The sequence below is a fragment of the Onychostruthus taczanowskii genome, unplaced genomic scaffold (assembly GCF_017590055.1).
Source record: "Onychostruthus taczanowskii isolate IOZ18803 unplaced genomic scaffold, ASM1759005v1 scaffold27, whole genome shotgun sequence".
NCBI classification, from domain to species: Eukaryota; Metazoa; Chordata; class Aves; order Passeriformes; family Passeridae; genus Onychostruthus; species Onychostruthus taczanowskii.
Genome location: NW_024500017.1, coordinates 2,995,749 through 3,017,541, shown reverse-complemented (window position 1 = coordinate 3,017,541; position 21,793 = coordinate 2,995,749). Strand labels below are relative to the sequence as shown.

Below are 21,793 nucleotides of genomic sequence, written 5' to 3'. Positions count from 1 at the left end.
GGGGCCGCCCCGGCCCCGCCGCAGTCCCGGCCCCGCCGCAGTCCCGGCCCCGCCGCACTCGCGCCGTGCCCCGGATCTGCAGGCGGAAGCGCTTCCCGGCGCCGTCACAGCCGGCGGCGGCAGCGGCAGGCGGGGCCGGGGCTCTGTCGCGCCGGCTGGGCGCCGCCCCTGTACTGCTGCTCTCCGTCGAGTATGTCGCTCGGGAGCCGGGGCGTTTTCCTGGCTTGAAGAATCCAGTGCGGGTTTGCGGGCCGGTCAGCCAGCATGCGGGCTCTTGAGGTTGAAAATTTTGGTCAGAATCCCCAGGCAGATTCACACATTCCCACCATCCTTCTGTCAGATCATAGAATCATTGAACAGTTTGGGTTGGAAGTGACCTTAAAGACCATTTAATTCCAACCCCAATGCCACGGGCAGGGGCCCCTTCCACTGGACGGGTTGCTCAGAGCTCCATCCGTCCTGGCCTTGAGCCCTGACAGGAACGGGGCAGCCCCAGAGTCTCCGGGCAACCTGTTCCAGCGTACCACCACCCTCGCAGTTAAGGATTTCTTCCTAACATCTAAACCTGTTGATAAAAACGAAAGCAGGCTCCCGGTGCTAAAGTGATTTCAGAGCTTAACTAAGGAAAGGGAAAGGCCTAAAGCATGGGGGCCCGCGGGACGAGCAGGAGCGTTCCCGTCGAGGATGCTGCAACGCCGGCACTGGGTCTTCTTGAGCAGCGATGTAGCGATGTCCCCAATGTCCCAGATGGAGCAGCACAAGATTCTGTGGGTCAGAAGCCCCTTTTTATCCTGTTTTTTGTCCCTTTGGATTGGTTTCTTTTTGGATCCTTTATTTGCATGAAGGTTTAAGGCACTTGCTTGGCCCATTACAGTTCTGTCCAGGCTGGCTTGTTTCGCTTGTGGGGTGGTACACTTAGGTGTGTTATGGTACGTTGAGTACCGTATTTTTTATACGGTATGCTCATTTAACCCCTTTTACAATATGTTAACCAAACTAACAGTACATGCTTAACGACCTATCAACTATTTTACAACAGTTTTTAACCTACTTTTAACACTACTGTTTTTCAATCTGAAGCCATTCACCCTTTCTTATCACTAAAGTTCAGGATGAAGAGTCTCTCCACCTTCCCTGGATGCCCTTTCACATACTGGAAGGCTGCTATGAGGTCTCCTCTCGTCCAGGCTGAACAGCCTCAACTCTCTTAGCCTGTCTTTGTAGGAGAGATGCTCTAGTCCCAGTCACTGATAAATGGCTGAATATCTGTTGTGTGGGATAAGTATGTATTGTCAGTATACACTTTAAAACCTGTGCTAATTTTATAGCTTTATGGGTGTACTGCTATTCCTTCCTGCATAGATATGTTATTGCTAATACAGAAAAGCCTTAACGCTTGGCCTTCCTGTGTCACAGTATTTGCATGGATATAAAACAGCTCTGAGTGCTTGTACCACTCTAGTACAATTGAGGCATTTTTGAAGTACAGACAAGGTGTCCTATGTGATGGAGAGGGAACACCCTCAAAAAGAAGCCAGGCAGGTTCTATGAAGCCTGACAGGTATGAGCTGCTTCTAGAATAGATAATGCTAACTGTTTACCTAACAAAAAAATTTCTTCATATGCAAAAATCAGTAAGTACCAAAGTTTGTCTTTTCCAATTGACATCATATCTAGGACTCTGTATTTGAGTGATTGTGGCAGTAAGTATCTAAATATGCAGAAGAGGACATTTCTATACCTGCAACTTCTAATAAATTCTTAGTAAAGTAAAGGTAGTTGTGCTGTGTTAAAATTGATCTTACAAATGATCTTTTGTGTGAAATGTCTTGCATTTGTAATGCTGTAAAAATAAATCAGAAGTTTGATGCATGGTATACAGCCTTTGTTAAATAAAGAAGAAAGCAGTCAATGAACCTTCAGAAACAGAACCATATAAACTTGCTGTCAGAGGCATTTTGCTTCATAACACATTTTTTACTTCAGAAACAGACTACTGAGGGGAAAGAGCACCCCCTTTCCTAAACTGGAGCTTTTTACTGGCTAAGTTCTTCCTAGCACTCTGCCTTACTCAAGGTGCAATATAAATAACTATATTTTAGCAAAGATCTTAGCATAAAGGATTCAAAAGTGCTTTCTTAAGCAGAGAGGAAAAATGGTTTATAGAAATAAGAGGAGGATATTTTCAGAAAGCAAAAGGACATCCCATGGTGTCTAGCTAGACAATGCTTGGGAAGAGCAGCCTCTGGAGAACTTCAGAGGGCTTGTTTGAAGGTTTGCTTCTCATTTCACTGTACACTAAGAAAATGATACCAGAACTGTTCAAGTGTTTAGCACAAAGGATATTGTTTTCATCTTCTGCTTGCATGCCCAAGAGCTCTGCTCACAATGCTTAACTTGCTGCCTCAAATCCAATAAGAGTAATGAGGGATTCAGACCACCTACTGTTCAGGGCTGCCAACAGACTCCATATAGAGTTGTGTCCTGCAGTATAGGGCTGCCATGTGCAGTAGGCAGTTGAAATACAGAGCCAAGTCTGCACATAGAGAGTGCTGGAGAATGTTACTGGGAGGCCTAATGTTCTTCATTGCCACTCTCTGGAGCTGTCTGAGTCTGGGATTTCGTTCCCAGACAAAGGAATCTTCTTTTAGATAAGAATGTTTTTCTGGTCGAAAGAGATAAAGATGAATTTGCTTTTAAAATCAATCTATTAAGCAACCACTCTCTGTGTTCTGTTTGGGCCAAGTGCTTTCATCTGGAAGGCATTCAAATCAGAGATCATCTTTTATATCCATTTCAGTTTCTGTGGCATCAGTTCAAACCAGTATCTTAGGATTCTGCTGCCTTTGTTGTTGGGTTGTAGAGAAGCTACCAAAAACGTAACAAAGAGCCTATGTCTACATGTAATACTCCAGTTCAATCAACTTTAACCCAAATTTGAAATTAGGACTATTTAAAGAGTAACTACATCAGTGATTATAATTTTCACCATAATAATGGCTTTTGAATATTTTTTTATATTTTACAATATACCCTGAGCAGCTCCAAAGATGGTTTTGATGTGCTCTATAAGGAGAATAAAAATCCTCAGAAGTGAGGGAAGAGGATAATTGTTTGCTTTTGTTCAAATAATTTTCTCTAAATCCGTTGATACACTTGCAAGGCGATGTGAATCATTTTGTTTTAAAATAAACAGAACTGGTGAAATTCCTGGATTATCATCTGTTTACCTCTAAGAAAGAAGAGTTTACTCCCTCACAAGTCTCCTCACACTATTCCTTAAGCAGTATTGCTTTGTTACTGCTCTGAGGGTGAGAGATGGGCTTTGGGGAAATGTGTTAACCACGGAAGGATTTTCATTCTCCACTCTGTCCCATTCAGTGTTTATGTGTTCATTCAAGGAGAAATAACGGGACTTTGTGGAACCTTTGCCAACAATAAACAGACATGGTACTGTTTTACTGTTACCAAGCTGTGGTAGATAACAGTATGGCACATAACTTTTTTAGTATGTGGCCAACACTTAAGGTAGGTAGAGTTTAATTCAGCAGAGATTATATTTATAGACCAGAGGATACAGTTAATGGCTGTGATTAGGTAAGGAGGACTGGGTGCTTGAGGAGTTTTTTTTTGTGTGACAGGGGGGTTTTTGCAATGGTGTTTCCCACATCCAGGCAGGTATTTTCATGAACTATGAAAGCATCCATTAGAGGGAAGCAGGGCCATCTGTGGTAGTGCTATATAAGATGGAATAAATTAGACAAGATCAGAGCCCAAAGCAGAGCAGAGGGCAATACTCCATGCCCTTGTTCGGTAGGGGGTGAACACAGCTGTTTTCTGGACCAAGGAGAAGCTGGTGTTGAGCAATGAAGAGCTCTCTGCCTTTACAGGATTCTCTTGCACAGCCCTTTGGTGCTGTAGGTGATAGAAGGACAGCAAGGAGAGCGAGATGGAAGGGGCTCAGCCTCACTGCTTGCCACTTGCTTCTGTCATCTGTTTATGCAAACGTGTCTATACATTCTGTGTGTTAATGGCACAGTCTGCTGGGCCACAGAGAAGCAGGGTCATGCTGACTGGGTTTCATACAGGTAGTAACCAACTTCAGTGGTTTGCCACACCCCAACCTCTGAATGTTCACAGAGTGGTCAGAAAAAATGATAAGGAAACCACTGATTTCAAAATGGCTTTATGTGGTGCAGTGGCTGCCAGGTGCCCATCACACCACTCCACCATCACACTCCCTCATTCTCTCTCTCTCCCTCCTCAGCAGTACAGAGGGAGAAAATAGGAAGAAAACCTCATGGGTTGAGGTCTGCATGTGGATGCAGATCCTCCCACAAACTGATTCGAATGGCACTGCAGCGGCTTAGACACTGTCGGAATGACTCCATAAGCCAGGGTCAGTGTGTGGGTTACTATAATTACTATATGGGTTTACTATTTCCCATAGGATAAAAAAAAGCATTAACAGAATATGGGGAAGTCAGGTGCAGTGTGATAGTCCAGCCTACATGTGGATTGTTTAAAACATGATATGGCTTTTGGTTCTCACTATGCAGTGGGTCCTACACACCATTTCTTGATCTTGACAGGCATATTGTATTATCAGTTCTCTTCTACTTCTCTGAAGTTTTCTTCTTGACATTCAGCTCAGGAATGTTGCCCGTGGCCCATTTCATATTCCTTTAAACACCAAAGAACTAGTTTTGTAGTCAGTTGTTTCTGGCATGAAGATTGTTATCCCTCCCCATATTTTATGTGACGGGCTGTTATGCCCGGCAGCTGGTACTCTCCCTGTAACTGTGACAGAAGAAAAAGGAGTATCAGGACTTATTCCAGGGTATCACAATGCAGAAACTTCATCCTGATAATTTTTCTGCTTTTGCAGTTGTTCATTTGCTTGTCTCCAAAGAGACATCTGGAAGTCTCAGCATAATCTTGATATTGTGGCTTCAGACCCAAACCCAGAAGCAGATGTATCATGTCTCCTTTGGTCTCTCACTACACAGCGCCTCTCCTGCAGCCTTCAGTTGTATTGGTACTCCAAATGCTGACACTGAAAATTATTTAAATAGAACAGTACCAAGTTTCTCTCCTTGCCCCAAAATAGCTGTGGGCAACCTGTGTCTTCTTGTACTGGACTTTCAGACATTTCCCCCAGTCCTATTTTTCCTGAGCAAATGATCCCATATGGGACTAGCTTTTTGGAAGAAGAGGCATTCCAAATCAAAGTTTATGTGAACTCTATGTCTTCATCAGCTAAATGTGCATTTGTGATGCCTGTGGATAATTTTTCAGCATGCTTGTTTGATGACTTCTCTTGGGGCTTGCAGAAAAATGGCTTGGAAATGGAACATTTGCAAAGAAGCGGATACTGGCAAAAGAAAGCATTACAATGAGACGTAAAATATGTGCACTGTAATTATACAGGCAACTAGCTTCTGGAAAACTTGACCTCTGGCCAGTAGAGGACAGAAACATATCCAAAGAGACCACTGAAGCAGTGACTGGTACCCAGTGGGATAGAGATGGAGGGACTAATTATATTTTCACAGCTGTTACACCAGTGCTGGGAGTGTGTTGGTGACAAATGACTTTGTGGTGGACTTCACAGTAGTCACCACAGGAGAAAAGCTAGGCTACCCTATCGTTTGACTGCTTATGTGCTATTAGCATTATGATCAGGGGTGCAAGGGTGGTTTTTCCCTTCAGGGGTCATTGCCAGTATGCAGTTTCCCATTGTTGCTCCACAGTTGGAGGCATAGTTCTCATTATGGTGTTGACAGATGATATTCCTGTGACTCTCTGCATAGTAGGACAGACAGAGAGGTCCTGTGCTTGTTTCCTTCCTAAAACATGTCCTAGTGTGTGAGGGGTTCCTTGCTAAGCTCTGTGGTACATGGCTTTTTTAAGGTGAAAAAAAGGTCTTTTCACCTTAGACCCTGAAAGGTGCAACAGCCCAGGATTTCTCTCTTCATCTGCCTCTATTGATGTTTTATTTCTCTCTCTGACTGTAAACCCCTAGCAGCAGGTGAAAACTTTCTCTAAGACTTTTCAGAAACAAACCCACTTCACTCACTGTCATTTGGGGGAGCACTGAGCACCCATCAGCGGATTGCAAAGAACATTTGTATTCTTGAAGTATAATAAGGCTCATTTTTGTTTCTTGTATCTGTGGTACAAGATGTTTTCTTTCACCTTAACTTCCGTCTTGTGAGCAAAATTATGATTTATTCAGTGTCAATCAAGCTAGATTATTTAGCCTTGTTTCTTATTCACAGGTTCCACAACCCCTTCTGCATGTGAATCAGATATTGCATGTAAACATGGATGGCATGTAAAATAGGTATTAACAAGATCAGCCATTCTGGTGCTACAAATCTGGTCCTGGGAATTTTCACATCCTTGTCAGTAGCTCCCCTGCATGTGTGACCATCCATAGACACATTCTGTGTCCTTCCCTCCCTCACTGGACATTCATGCACACAATCTGTTCATCCCAAGATACATTTTGCTCTTCTTGTTTTCTTCTTAGTAGATTTAGAATGATTTAAACAAACACAGACATACATTATGTGCTCATGTCAGATGCACTATGGTAGCAGCAGAAGACTTTAGGTAAGAGTATAACCTCATTCTGCTGTGTGAGTACAGAAGAAAACAGTCCTTGTCCTTGATGGTTTATGATTCAGAGATTGTATATTTCACAGCAAAGAAGTAGATAGATTAAAAAGGGACCTAATATCTCCTAGATAAGGAGGTTGGAGTGTCCTAATTTACCATGAAAGTCATCAACAGTATAGATGGCAATGCAGAAAAAATTATAAGGGCATGAAAGATGTATAGTGCAGGTCGTGTCCACAAAAGCCATCATCACTTGATGCAAGTCAAATGCCACTTGTGTCTTCCCAGTGATATAAGACTATGTGAAATAGGGAACAGAATAATAGATAGGAAAAAAGCATAGCTGGAGGCAGATGTTTGAACACAAATCATCCTTCTAGGCTGATGCATTATTGCAGGGTTCCTGGATTGACTCACTGACATTATTTATGCAAAACTTCTGGCCACATTCCCTCTGTGCAATATTACAAGCAATATATTAGAGAATGGAGGATGTCCTCTATTTCCCCAGAGTTTTCCATCCTGTTCCTATATAACCTTCCAGATGTATATCATAATTACTAGAAACGGTATATTTCTCATTATAACCTGAATCTATACACAACATCTGGACATTTTTACTGACCACATTCCCATCTAGTGCAGGCTTGGATGATAGTAAAACTCATCATCTTGCTGGATCTGTACTAATTGGACATTAGCTTTTAGACTCTTTTTCTTAAACATTGTGGATCCTAATTTCATTACAGCATGTTGGAAAGTTTTTTGTAGCTTGTAGGATATGGTATGTTGTGAAGCAGATGTTCAATAGACTCTGTATTGCTGCAACTGTAATAATAAATTAAATCCTCATCAGGCTGTTCTCTGGGTGCAAGGCCAGTTGGCATTGAACAGTCTACATGAATAATATTTGACTCCATTAAACTTTGGAAAAGTGTAGCAACATACATACTGCCTACTGGAAAGGATTGCTGTCTCCTGGTACCTCCCAGATGGTTGGTGGTAGAGTGCTACTGACCAGGGTAGTGTAGTTTTCTTTTTGCAATGCAGTCTTTCCAGTCTGTACACCATAACAAATTAATTTTTTAATTTGCTTTGAAGACCAATAACTTTGAAATGCAAAATGAGATGGAGGAAAAGCAAGCTACTAAAGAAGAAACTTCACAATCTTGTAATCCATGTCATTTTTTAAGAGGATAATGGAATTTGGTGAACTTGTTTGGTTTTTTTAATTGTTATAGGGGCTTTTTTTAACATTGAATGTGACATGAGCAAGTGCTTTCTCCATGAACTGTGTGAAGTGAGTGAGAAGTCTGGTGTTATTTCAGTTTCACAGGTTTGTCAGTATCTGGAACAAGGCTTTTCCTGGAATGAAAATGATAATTAGTGATCTGAGATCTAAGTGTGTTCTGAGGTTACAACTCAAAAAGGCTTATTAGCAGAGTGAATGTGCTGTCAGATGCCATGTGACAGCATGAGGATCTCCAAACATGGAAATGCTTGGAGAATTTGGAGAATCCCTGATTTGGATGGCTTACTTCCAGTCATCTCTAAGTAGAGATTTGGCCATAGCTAGTAGCAATGCTTTTACTGAAAATAATGTTAACAAGAGGAAGAAAGGCATGTCAGCCCCACAGAGCTCATATATCAGTCTGTGCTGCTGTATCAGGCTGTTACAGATGAGAAGAGCAGTGATGTTACTTGAAAGGAGCTGCCACAGACTTGTGGGTTATGGTGCTTTGACAGGCACAGCAGAGGAGCTGCCTCAAACCTAAGAAAACTCTTATGGCTGTATCTGTCTTTACAGATATGTAGAAAGCATAGAGTAAGAGAGGCAGAATACATTAAAATTACATGGGTACTGTAGTGAAGGATTTTGAGAAAATCCAACTGTTTCAAACCAATGCAATGAATTGTCAAAGAAAAGGAGAAACAGAAAAGCACAACTCCCCTCTCATGTAAAGCCTTACTACTGAATCCTTCAGTTGGGTCTTCAGCTCCTCTGCAGAACTCCCTGAAATCTTGCTGCATTAGCAGGTGGCATGACATGGTTTTTATGCTGACAAATCACCTTGGCTTCATCACTGCATACTGTGACTGTTGCAGCAGGGTGCTACCCTCCTGTGCCACCCTCATCAAACTGAAAACAACCATTATGGGGCACTTCAGCTGCAGTTACCTGCTTTCTGTAATATGGGAAGGTTTGATCTGGATTTTAAAATACCCCATCAAAAAAACCCCCATTAAAACAATTACAAAGGCCCTAAATGTAGATCTTAAGAAAACAAACTATGCCAAAAGTCAATTTAATTTTTTTTAATGAAAAGGTATTTTTATTGTTTACAGAGAACTGCGTGTGTGATAGAAACAGAATTTGTTAAAAAGCCGTATTTTCCTCATTCCCAGTTCTTTCCACCCGATCTCCAGTTACCCCAGTAAAATGGTTAAAATTATTTTTGTGAGTTTTTCAATTATTTTTTTTTTACGTCTGGAATGTGCAAGAGGGAGGTTCCTTTTTGAAAGTTCTCATCTTTTAATATATAATATGAGGAGTAGCTACAGATGTTTTCATTTAACTGAATAGAAGCATTTAATTAAATGAACGTTTTTGATAGAAAATTTCTGGCCAGCACTATCTGAATGATATATCACATGGCTCTGTGATAATAGTAAGAGAAAAAGTGAAACAGACCAGAAAGTAGTAACCTGAAAAGGAGAACATGACTAATTACTTTGATTGTTCAAGAAAAGAAACCACAACAAAGCAAGATAACCAAACTCTCCAAGCTTAGTATTTATTGTTCAACTACAAATCTGAAAATTCTTCCATTTTAATGCTAATAGAGCATTAATGGGAAGAGTTTTGCAGCTTTGGGGGTAAGAAATGGGGCTTTTAAATAATGTTATTTTAACCAATACTAGCTCTTTAGAAGATGCCTTTTTAGAAAGCACTAGCAAATATCGTGCAAGTGTCATCAACAGAAGAAGGACTCAGTATGCTCTCTTGGTGTGAGGCTGGGAACAATAATAAAAATCCATGCATCACTGTAAAACAGAAAATATGAAAGTAATGTTATTGTAGACTTTGCAGACTTCTTTTCCTATTTTTAATTTCTAGAGGTATTATCCTTAGCTCTCATTGTTTGAGCTGAGGATCTTCAGCCCCAAATGTCTTTATTTTTCATGTACAGGTGCCAAATTACTGTATAGAAAGAAGGTTTACATAATGCAGAAAGGAATGTATTTTTTTAATTCAGAAAAATCTCTGAAATCCTTTTTGCAGCCCTTAGAGAATGAAAGTCTGGGTCTAGAAAGAATGCTTACAGATCAAATATGTGACCTGTTGCTGCTTCTACAGCTGAGATTAAAGAATTTTTAGGTTTATGTAGAAAGATTGTAATTTACCAGCATGTGTTATACAAACTATAGAACAGTCCTTCCCTTGGACTTGTAAATATATCTTTCAAATATTATTTTTTCTTCTGTCAGCCTGTGCACATCTTCCCACTGGACATGCAACAATGCCATCCTTTCTTGTTAATCTTTATATTTAATGATAAAAATGTATTTAGGGATGCTGCTTCCATTAGTACCAGAAGTGACAGAGCAAACATACATTTTGAGGGCGTGGGAAGAGGTCCTTCAGCAGCTGATGTCTGCTGAGTAATAGCTGCAGGCATGAGAATTAAAGCTTATACTCAAGCATGAAAAGAAGAAAAGGTCGGTTCAGTGTTTCATCATTTGTCATATGAGTCAAACTAGTTTATCAAATCCATATCCTCTGATAGCATGAAATGTGAAGTTTTCTAGGTGAGTTATATTTTGTCTGTATGGCACTATATGACAGCAGTGGCAGCATCTAGTGATTCATGTCTTCAGGGAAGTGGGTAACAGGAGGGAAAAAAATGAATATTGGGTTGATGGCAATTGTCATGGTTCCACTGACGTCAAAGAGACAGCTATCAAGTGGCAGGAGTTGAGAAAATTTACATGAGTTGAGCATCTGTGCCATCCTGTATTTTATTAACTGGCAATCCTGACTGAAAACTAATGAGGGAGAAACTTAAAAAGATTTGATTCACACAGACTCAAAATGTGAACTGCAGAATTTAAGCCTAAGTGTGGAAGATTTTGGAATATGGGTTTGATGAACTTGGTCCAGTTCCAGTAATTACAGGGCCATTTCTAAGAGGCAGATCTTTGCTGGGATAATTATTTGAAACCCAGACTGTTAGCACATTCTTCCTATATTATTCAGCTAACACAAAGTTAGTGGGAGAATAATGCTTTACAGGACACCTAGCCACTAGTGGGATCCTAAAAAAGAATGGCAGAGAAAAGTCTTTCTCTGATTTTATATTCTTTTTTTTCTAAAATACTTTTGTTTACGGTTAAAATTGTTCAGAATTAATTAACCTTATCGTTCAGCCTTCCATGACCAATGCAGTTTAAAAGTTGTAGTATTTCAGCTAAATTAATTAACACCAACCCAAGTAATACATTTCAGATGTTAATCACATCAAATCCTCAGGCTAAATGGGAAAAAAAAAGACATTAGGGACAGAACTGCCACTACTGAAATAAAGGAAAAGGCTGCATTAAATCACTAATAGCCTAAACATCAGGTCTGAAATAACAGCACTTCTCAGACTCATAATCCCACAGGGACCAACAATTTTTCATCCTTATAGAGTAAATATAATAGGAGTCAGTAGTTTGCTATGCCTCAGTCTTTAGCCTTAGAATTTAAATATCAAGAAGTTGTGTTTCATATGAACACATCTTATGGGAAGAGCATGTTTTAATGCATCAGTTTGCCATAATTTTCACCATTTTCTAAATCTGCATATCCTTAACTCTGGGCTTTTCAAAAAAATGTTGTCGTAAATTTAGAACAGGAGGGACGTGGGAGCTCTAAGTGCAAAGCAGGAATCCAGACTAAGGGCAGTGCTGGCAGCTATTGTACTGGAAACACTGAAATAATGCTGCATGCAATCAGAAAATTAATGTGTTAACCAGTTTAAAGAACATAGTTGATATTTTTTCACCATGTGTTTACAAAACTGTTTATATTGACTAATAGAGAGATGATGCTGTTGCATCACTCCAGCTGCACATCTGCAGTGGGTTTTTGTTTTTTGAGGGAACCGCAGGCTTGGCTTCTGTCAACATCCTAATGTTTTTGCAGTCCCTTAATACAGACAGAAATAGTGGAAACACATATGCAGTCCCCAAAACTGCAAGACTGCATCTGAATCTCCCACTTGGCCCTTTCCCCATTGTTAGGGCCATATTAAGGTCAGCAGAAACCAGTGACAGTCTTATTATTACATGTGGTGTGACAGAATAGAGACAGGTTCTTACTGGGATGCCCTTAGCAGATCTGTCTCCTGACCTCAGCTTCCTGTCATGTCCAACAGGGGCAGTTATTAGTGTCTCTTGTCTTCTCTTTGTTTGTGTCCAGTTTCTCTATGTAATCTACTTTAAAATGTTCAGTGACCATGCTAACGTTTCATGGGTCTACCTTTAATGAAACCCCCATCTCAGCTGGTTTTGTTGGCTCTGATCCAGGCAAGTACTTAAATATGTACTTAGCTATGAGTTTATTGGCATTCTAAACTCAGACTAACATCACACTTTGGAGAGCTGTAAAAATAGTAACTGAATTTCTTATTGAAATTGCCATACAAGGTTGATACAAAATTTCGATTAATATTGACCTACTAAATATAATCTGTTATAAAGTTGTTCAGGACAGAAGTGACTTCTGAAAAAAGTGAAGAAACAGACAATATAAATAAATATAAAAAGAGTTATATGTATCTGAATGCCATATTTTAATAATATTACAGTACAAAATTCTACATTTAGGAGAGTATGTTTATGAACCATATAAGATAATATTTCATATTCTTACAAAGCATGTTAAATGTGTATATGTATGTATCTATATCGGTATGTAACTGTATCCATATGAAATGTACACATCTGCTGAGATATCTGTGTGTTGTAAACCACTGTATTAAAAATGTAGATGAAATAAATAATGCTTTCTGACACCTCATGTATTTCAATTGCTTGACTGAAATTCTGAGAATTGTCCATTTGTCTTCAAACTAGGAGAATGATAGCAGCTCTTGTCTTGTCTGGTGGTTATTTATTAAATGTCAGAAGGATAATTGGTCTGTAGGAATTGTGCTACTTCTGGTAGGGCCTGTGCTGTGATGTGTGTACCATGAGAAGATGCCAGTGCTTATTGGTTGTGTTTATAATGGGGAGAACACTTTCAGAATGAATTTAAGTGTTCCTTAGCTAAAGGAGAAAGGAAGAGTAGAAAATAGCTTCAGATGAAATGTTCCTTAGGCATAGACAGAATCCTTATTTGACCATATAAGGCTAGACCTAAATTTGAGCACAACCTTCATATCAGCCAGGAACAGATTGTCTTCCTGGCAAAAACTGAGTGCATTGCTTCAGCAGGCTCTCCTTATTATGTTGTTCCTGATGCCATAAACTTTCTTAAGTGATAATTGCTTTTTTCTGGATTCCTGAATCTTCTCAACACTGGACCAAGAGTGGAGATCAGCTCAGGCCAAACTGCCCAAGGCTCCTGATCCTTGTGACATTAACAGGTCACAAGATCTGAGCTAGACTACCCTACCTTCTTACCCTCTGATTAAAAGGGTGAGTCAGAAGCTAGTGGGAAAGTCTAAGCTATGGTGGATAAATCCAAAGCATTTTGGACCTGTTCTTAGGAACTAATTCTTGAATAATTCAACAATGTGTTAGTTGGGCTTTTCTGAATTTTGGATATTTATGATCATATACCTGGTGTGGATCTGAATTTCATTTTTAATGTCAATTTTCATAATTGTTGGCATTAAAAAGCTCAATTACAAGTGTCAGAACATTCAGAGCTTTGTGGATTTTTTCTGCTCAAGGTCTTTGTGTCAAAATGAGGAAATATGAGGTTAGAAGGTGAAAGTGGTGAGAGTGACATCTGAGCATAGCAGGCCAAACAATTCCATATTTGGATCTATGCTGTGATACTAACAAATTTAGCAAATATGAAAGATTTGCAGAATAGAAGCTGAATATAGACAAAACAAAAGGACATTGACAATCATTCTCAAGGAACCTTCCTGCTGGCTGACAGAAGAAAGCTGGATGGATGTGGCCAACTACTGGCAGAGCTCTCCACCTGCCCTTGGAGGGGGATGTGTCCTCCTCTGCCTGGCCTGATGTCTAACAAGACCTAGAGTGGTGCTGCAAAATTTCCTTCAGTGGAAGTATGCACAGTCCCTCTTTTATCTAACTGGGCACTCTTTGAACACAGAATATGAGAGTTACAACATTATATATAGCATCCTGGAGAGGGATGGCTGGTAACAGGTGGAAGAAGGTAATGGTTTTTATTACCATAGTAGAGATCTGGGGAGGAGAGCAGGTAAGGATAGCATTTCTTTGTAAATATTGGCCATCTGAAAGCTGTGGTGGGGAGGCTGACCCTGTTGTCCAGACTGTCCCACTTTTCAAAGGAGAGTGAAAGGTACCTTACAGCAAATGAAGTCCCCAGGACTGCTGGTCGTTCATCTGTCTTGACTGTAGAGAGCTTCGACAGAACAGCTGAGTCAGGGAAGGCAAGCCTCATTCCCAGTGCTGGAGGCAAACCTCCTGTAGACAGCTCTGTCATAGTTAAAAATTGGAAGCAGGTATCCAGAATCCTGTGTCTTGTGTGCAGTGCTGTTCTTTATGTTTTAAGATGAATGTTTGATGACAAAGAAGGATCAAAGTGGAAGATTTCTGCTTAGGAAAAGCTGGGGACATCAGTTAGTCTGGAGCTTAATCTTGAGAAATCATATCCATTTCAAAGTTTGAAATTAATATGAAAGCTGTATGAAAAGTGAAGAAGTGAAAATGTGGCTGTGAGGCAGAGGAAGTGTGATTAGTTAGCAGACAAGCAGGTTTTAATTGCAGTAGAGAGCTGAATGTGACAAAACAGACAGTCCACCTCATGTTCCAAAGATGTCCTACTGTGCCATATGACAATGACAGATCAGGGGAGCGTCATTTGGAAAAATATAAATTGAGAAGCGGTTGCTTTGTGGGTCTGACTGATGAAGCCACCCAGAAACTGAGACTTCATCCAAAGAGGATTAGTAATTTAAACATAGGACTTGGTGTCCTTCAAAGGATTGCAAAGGTGAAAGCCTGTCATACCAAAGGAAAAATGACACTTTGCTACTTAGTCTCTGTTCTCAGAAGGAACTGTAGGCAGGACAAAGGACATTGAAGGTGTCAAAAAAAAAAAAAGGTCAATAAAAGAGTAACAAAAGAATTGTAAAAGCATTTTAAGTTCATCTGTGATAAAACAAAACCTATTTACAGAAATGTCTACAGCAGCCTTCTTTCATCTGAAAAACCGTAAAATCCTGCACAAGCTGAGGTTAATGGGATTTATAGCAGAGCAAGATTTGATTTTTATACAGGAGCAGTTTCTTTGATATAATTGTTTTCTGGTACTGTCTGCCTTGCCATGTCCTTACATTCAATTTTGTTTTCTGTGGAACTGTTTTTTTCACATGAGGATTTCCTTTGTATCAGTGTCATCACCAGTACCTTGTCCAGCCTTTGTTTCACTTCCCCTGTCTTGTGTCATAAAATGCTTTGTCTTAAGAATGTCTTAAGGGGTCTAAGGGTGTGATTTGATTCACTGATAACACATGCAGCCTCAAATCTCTTTCAGGAGGTGCCAAATGCTCCCCTCTCTACGTACTAACTTTTTGTATACCAGTGGCTGGAAGCCCACAGACCCAGTAATTCTAAAAGCCAGCTCTGAGAGTCTGATGAGTTTTGAGGTTTGAAACAGGATCCCTGAGTGTAGTTCATATGGTGCTAAACAAAGGACACAGTTTGTGTTTTTTAACGTGTTCATTATTTAACTGATACACCTGGCCAAAGCCTGCACACCTCTTCATGTCCTGCTTCTTTCCTCTCCTGGCAGTGCACTTTCAGTCTTGTTCATGTCAGGGATTCAGTTTCCATTCCCATGCTCCCTGTATTGACAGATCATTTCAGATGAAAGAGACAAAGCAAAGGCAACAGGAATTCAGACAAGCAACTTGGAACAGCAGGAGACACATGTTGCCAAATGCCCAATCTATCACTATCAGCATCACTGAACCCAACATCTTTCTGCACTTTTGAATCATCATGGACTTTATAAACCACTCCCCTCCCGGTCTCTAAATGTCTTTGTTGTTCTGTATCATTTTTCTTTGTAGTGGGTAGTATTTCCTTGGGTTTTTCTTTGCTTCCACGTATATTTATATGCAAGTCAGAAAAGATGTTTGGTCACCTGCAGCTAAGCTGATGACTAAAACTGGTTGGCATATGCACATTAGGCCAGGAATTTGCAAGCTTCACTGGCTGCTAATAAAGTGTCAGATTGATGTTAATGTTAAGATTGTCTGACTCTTAAGTACCTATATTTAGAGTCAGCCTTGTTAGCCTTATTATTTATATACTACTAAAGGTATACATAGCACATAACTAATAAATTAGTAGATTAGGGCCCTCCACTGAACAGTTATGGTGGCTAGTTTGGTTTGCTATGATGTATAAAAAATTAGTGGACACATGCAGGTGTAGGGGCAAATAGCACTGAAGAGGAACTGAATCACTCAAGGTTTCATGGAAGCAGCAAATATGCTGTTGGCTTTAAGGATGTCCTTTATAGTAACTGGTGGTAGTCTTTGGACTGCAGCCCCAGAGAGCTGGATTTAACAGCTGAGTCCTCAACAAATCTTCTGCTCAAGCCTTAGCAGTGCATAGTGTGTATTGCTGTTGTGCTGCAAAACAGGGTCTTGACTATGTGCTTTGCTTTAACTTTTGGCATCTCGACTTCAATAGACCTGAGGCAGCTTATATCAGCTGTGGATCTGTGCCAAAAATTAGAAACCCACAAAATACCTACCTTAGCTGAGTTCTGAAGAGACATCTGCAAACATTTTTGCTGTTTTATCTGATGTCACTAGGGTTTATTTGTAACTTGTCTGGCAGAAGAAGGTGAAATATGCCTTGCATACAATTTCCAGGGCAGGTACATCAGAGACTAAATCACTGTTAACATACTTTGTTTTTTCCAGTCTTAATGTGCATTTTCTGCTGCTATTGTACAAGACATATAAACTATTTAAATTCTTTATTTTTCTCTTTACTTGTTGATGAAGCAATAAGCCAGTTCTAACACTGATCTCTAAGGTATGCAGACATTCTTTTCAGCAGGCAAAGGATTTATTTATGACTACTTGCTATTCTTATCCCATTGTTCCACTTTCTGCCTTATCTGTTGATGCTTCTTTCTTCACATTAGACATTTGTTGCTGGTGGGCTGTGTTATCAAGTGCACTAGGACATCTTAGCTAAGGGCTGCATCTCTCATGAGCAGCATGTCAGAGGGATCTTCAAAGAAGTCTTAACAAAGGATGCATTTGAAGCAAGAGAAGTCTGGCTATTTTAACTATTCTTCCTTTTGATCTCCGAAAGTAGATTGTGAATATGACTGCTCTGTATTTTCCTGTCGGGTCCCTTGACTCTTTTTCTAAAAGGTTATGTTAGTTACTTTCTACTCCAAAGAGACTCTTTCCCATACTAAATGCATTTCTGAAAATGTCAGCCAAAACTCCTCCACCTTCTATTCTTGTTTGTTTTTAATATTCTCAGTTTCCTATAGCCTGAATCTCAGAGCACCATCAATTTTCAGATCTTTCAAACTTTTCAGAGAAGTTTGGTGCTACTGAATGTCTTGTTTGTCCTTACGATTTTGTGACTGACAACGAAAGTGATTCACCTTTTGCATCTTAGAATGTGGCTTATCACTTTATTATTACTGTTACTCCCCCTCTGCAGCTTCTCCTGCCCTTGTGCAACAAACAGGTTTGAAAATCTGTTTGTCAGGCCTCAGTTTCTTTCTGATTATTTTCTTAAATTTTCATGCTTTCATTTAAAAGCAATAATAACCTATCACTCTGTTTCAAGGTGAACTGAAATATGGCTTATTTTTTAAGACTAAAAAGCAAAATAATTTTCATTTCAGTTTTAGTGGGTTTTGTATATACATTTCCTGACATTGTTGAATTAGGACAGGAAGAGCTGTACAGGAATTGATTTACCAGGTATTTTATTTTTTCATTCAGAATCAGAATAAAAATGGCAAATAAAAAAAGTTTCCATTAATAAAAATATTTTATTCTGGTCCACTAAAACACATTTCTTTTCAGTGAAATCAGAAATTTATTGTCACTTTTACAATCTTAATTTTCCAGAATTTGTTTAAGGGTCAATGTTATTCGAAAAGTTAAACTAATGTATTTATTGCCCCAAATGAGAAATGTTCAATTTTTACATTGTACCCAGGCTTCTTTTTTCTTAATTGCACCATCTGCTCTAATAAAGTTTGTTACATCTCCTTGCAAACTGATTCTCTGATGGATATGGGTAACTTTTACTTATTTAAAAATTTTTACTGCTGTGCTGTTGTCATGGTTTAAGCCCAGGTGGAAATGAAACACCACTCAGCCCCTCATTCAACTCCCCCCCCCATCCTCCCCCACCCTGGTGGAATGGAAAGGAGAATCAAAATAAAACTCCTATGTTAAGAGCAGTTTAATAATTGAACATTAAGTAAAATTCAATAATAATATTAAATAACGATAAGGAAATAATCAAATGAAGCATAATGCAATTGCTCACCACCAGCTGACCGATGCCAGACCGACCCCCTTTCCCCAGCCACACTTCTGGGTAAGTTCCCCCAGTTTATATCCTGGGCATGATGTTCTGTGGAATATCCCTTTGGTCAGTTCAGATCACCTGTGCTGCCTGTGCTCCCTCCCAGTTTCTCTTGTGTACCTGCTCACTGGCAGAGCATGAGACAAAGGGAAAAAGGAGACCTTGACTTAGGATAAACATGATGTAGGAAAACCCAAATCATCAGTGTGTTATCAACATCATTCTCATTCCAAAAGCAAAACACGGCCCTCTAACAGCTACTGGGAAGACATTAACACTACCCTTGCTGAAACCAGGACAATATCCACCCTTTACTCCATACCATTTATGTTATGCCAAATTTCACATTCCTCAATATCCCATCACCTTTCCTATTTATCTGTTTTGATAGATATACAAACACCATTCTCTTAGTCTATGGAAGGCGTGTGTCAGATGTTCATAATATGCAGGACAATATCCACCCTTTACTCCATACCATTTATGTTATGCCAAATTTCACATTCCTCAATATCCCATCACCTTTCCTATTTATCTGTTTTGATAGATATACAAACACCATTCTCTTAGTCTATGGAAGGCGTGTGTCAGATGTTCATAAGATGTTCTCACACACACACACACACAAAGTTTGTTGAATTAATTTAATCCATGACTTTTGTCCTTTATCCTTGGTGACTGTCTTTCAAGCAGGAAAGACGATGTAAGGTGTTGGATTGTGGCATGCTGCACATTCGACTCAGTTGTGATTTCAGTGCAGCTGTGCTTGTTCAGTTTTATCAAAGTCCATTCTTCATTGGTGTGGGTGCAGTGGTCAGAGGCAAGTCAGGCTGAGATCCCCAGAAAGTCTGTGGCCGTGAGGTGCTCAGTGAGGTAATGCACATGTAGCCACCACTGATGAGGTAATGCACAGTGTTGGATAATTATTAACATCATGCAATTTAATTAATTTTTGTCTTTCACCCAAAATCAAATTCCCATTAGACACACATCAGATTTCCCCATCCTCCTCTATTAGCCACCAAGTGCATCCGAGTTTGTGAGCAAAAGCAATCCCATGGATGATTTTACCTTTGCCTGAGCTGGGAATAATCCAGACTGTTTTTCCCAGTATGTTTTTAATGTGCACCAAGGAGCTTTATCTTCTTGTACAGTACATAAAAATTTATAAACGTGCTATAGTTTTGTCTGTGTGATCACTGGAATGACTAGTGTTAAGAAAGGTGAGGAAGCAAGATGGTTTTCATAAAAGATAGAAGAATGTTAGTGAAGGAGGGTATACTATAATGTGGGGACTTTGGAATTAAGACTAAAATGGCTGTAAGCATACTAACACATGGGCTTCCTTCTGTGAAATCTATGTACTAATGTGGATTTCTTGTCAAGTTGTTTTATTAACTGTTTTCAAGGTGGCTGGTTACTATATCTGATGAGAAAAATCTCTTGATGGCTGTAATCTGCCACTTGACTGTAGTCAAGTGCTTCCCTGGGACTGCTTGATTCCATTTCTTCTTGCTTCAGACATCAGAGACAACATATCAGCAAACTGCATGGGTGACATGGTTCATCCATCCAGAAGGGAACGGAGGGATGGGAGGAATTTTAATGAAATATTTATTGTTCATAATACAAGTAAATGCCTTTCATTTTTTATTTTATTGCAGCTTTCCAGTCAACCTGGAGCTGATTCCTAGCCTAGTAAGGTATAGTGGTGATCAATTTACTCAGGTGAAATTGGAAGGACACACAAGAAAATCAATGTGTAGGACTGAAACATAGTATGAGGCTTAGCATCTTTAATAGGAGGAAGTTTTACTTTGTGTTTCTTTGCATGCATATGCTTGTAAGGAAAGAAATCATGAAGAGGAACAGATATATTTCCACTTTGTCATGGGGAGTTTGACATACAGCCAAGATGACAGCAAAAAAGAAAGGTGGCATGATCCAGGCATGATTTCCAGTACTCATTGTAGCTCCAAATAGTGCAAGCAGAGCACACAGAGCCTGTGGTGACTATTTTACTCCAGGCAGCCTGGGGTTTGCAGCTTGTAAAGCAGAGTCCCTACCTGTGCCATATACTTTGCTGTGGATTAGTTGATATCTTGAATGCATTCAGAAGTACCAGAATTCCCAATGCCTTAAACTAGACACAATTTTGATATTTGCAGCTTCATATGATAACATTTTGTCTCACTCCTATTCTGTAATTTTTAAGGAGAAGACAGTCACAAACAGAAATACTCAACATGAAGTTCATTCCTGGGGTACCATGGAGCAGCTCTCACAGATGAAGGGGAGTCACAGGGCTGGGAGTTTCTCCATGAGGAAAGACGCTGTGCTAAAAGAGAAGATTCTCCACTAAAAGCAAATTCATACTCTCGTTTAATAAAAGTCATTAACAATGTGAAAAAAAAAATAGGAAGGATCTCAATTTGGAAGGCTCTACCAAGTTTTAAGAAGATGCACACCTCCTTCTACCCTTTTAAATAATGCCAAAATCTATTGGCTAATCTTGAATTTCTATCCAATCCATAAACATCACATTCATGTAGAAAAATGAAGATACTTTTACCTCCTTAATCTCAGAAAATTATCTTACTATTTCCAATGTTGTCAATATATGAAAAAAGTCCCCATGTATGGTATATAGGAACGTCAGAATATGTTGTTCATGAATTATTATTATTTTCTTTTTTATTTACAACAAAGTCTTTTTCCAGGCTTGAAAGGCTTGAAGAAATAAGCGGGGAAGAATTTGTTTTCAAAGATGATCTTAAAAAGAAACATCTTCAAAGGGAAAAGTAGAAACTCTTTGCAAGAGGAAGGAGATGCTTCTTTATCCCAATCTCCCTTTTGAATGTCAAATCTAAGGGTGAGAATGGGATGCAATCAAAAGGGGTGATTGCCATTAGTATTGATATACCAGAGTTTGCTTTTCAATCAGTGCCTTTGGATCTGAGGAGAGTTTGTGAAAATTTTATCAGACTTTATGCAACCTTACCATTGGGCAAGATGCTGTTTGAGTACCTGAGTATAATCTTTATCTCACCTAATTATAGAAAACAACTCTAGAAGGGACCCTGACAAGTCCTCCCGTCCTTTTTTCACTGCTCTTCATCCTAAACTAGTCTCACTTGTCCCTGAAAACCAGTGTCATGAGGTCTCCAGAGTCACCTTGTGCAATAATTTCTAGTGCCCTAATCTTTCTAACAGCACTTTCTTCATTGTCTAACCTAAATATCCCTTTATGTTACTTTTTGTCCACAGTGAATGTCAAAGGGCCATGTATCACTGCAGTGCGTTGTAAGAATTTCTCATGCACATGAAAACTGTTAGTGTGTCTCTTTTCCATCTTCTTTAGGGATGAACCTCTAAC

The 21,793-nt window shown here is 39.6% G+C and overlaps 1 protein-coding gene across 1 annotated transcript in view; it reads right to left on the bottom strand.

Moving 5' to 3' along the window:
• Window positions 1-97, bottom strand: part of MED30 (mediator complex subunit 30) — an 18,340-nt gene extending 18,243 nt beyond the window's left edge. Inside the window, exon 1 of the mRNA XM_041407626.1 lies at window positions 58-97. The gene's annotated coding sequence lies outside the window, so the exon portion shown is untranslated. The remainder of the gene's footprint in view (window positions 1-57) is intronic.
• Between the last annotated feature and the right edge of the window lie 21,696 nt (window positions 98-21,793).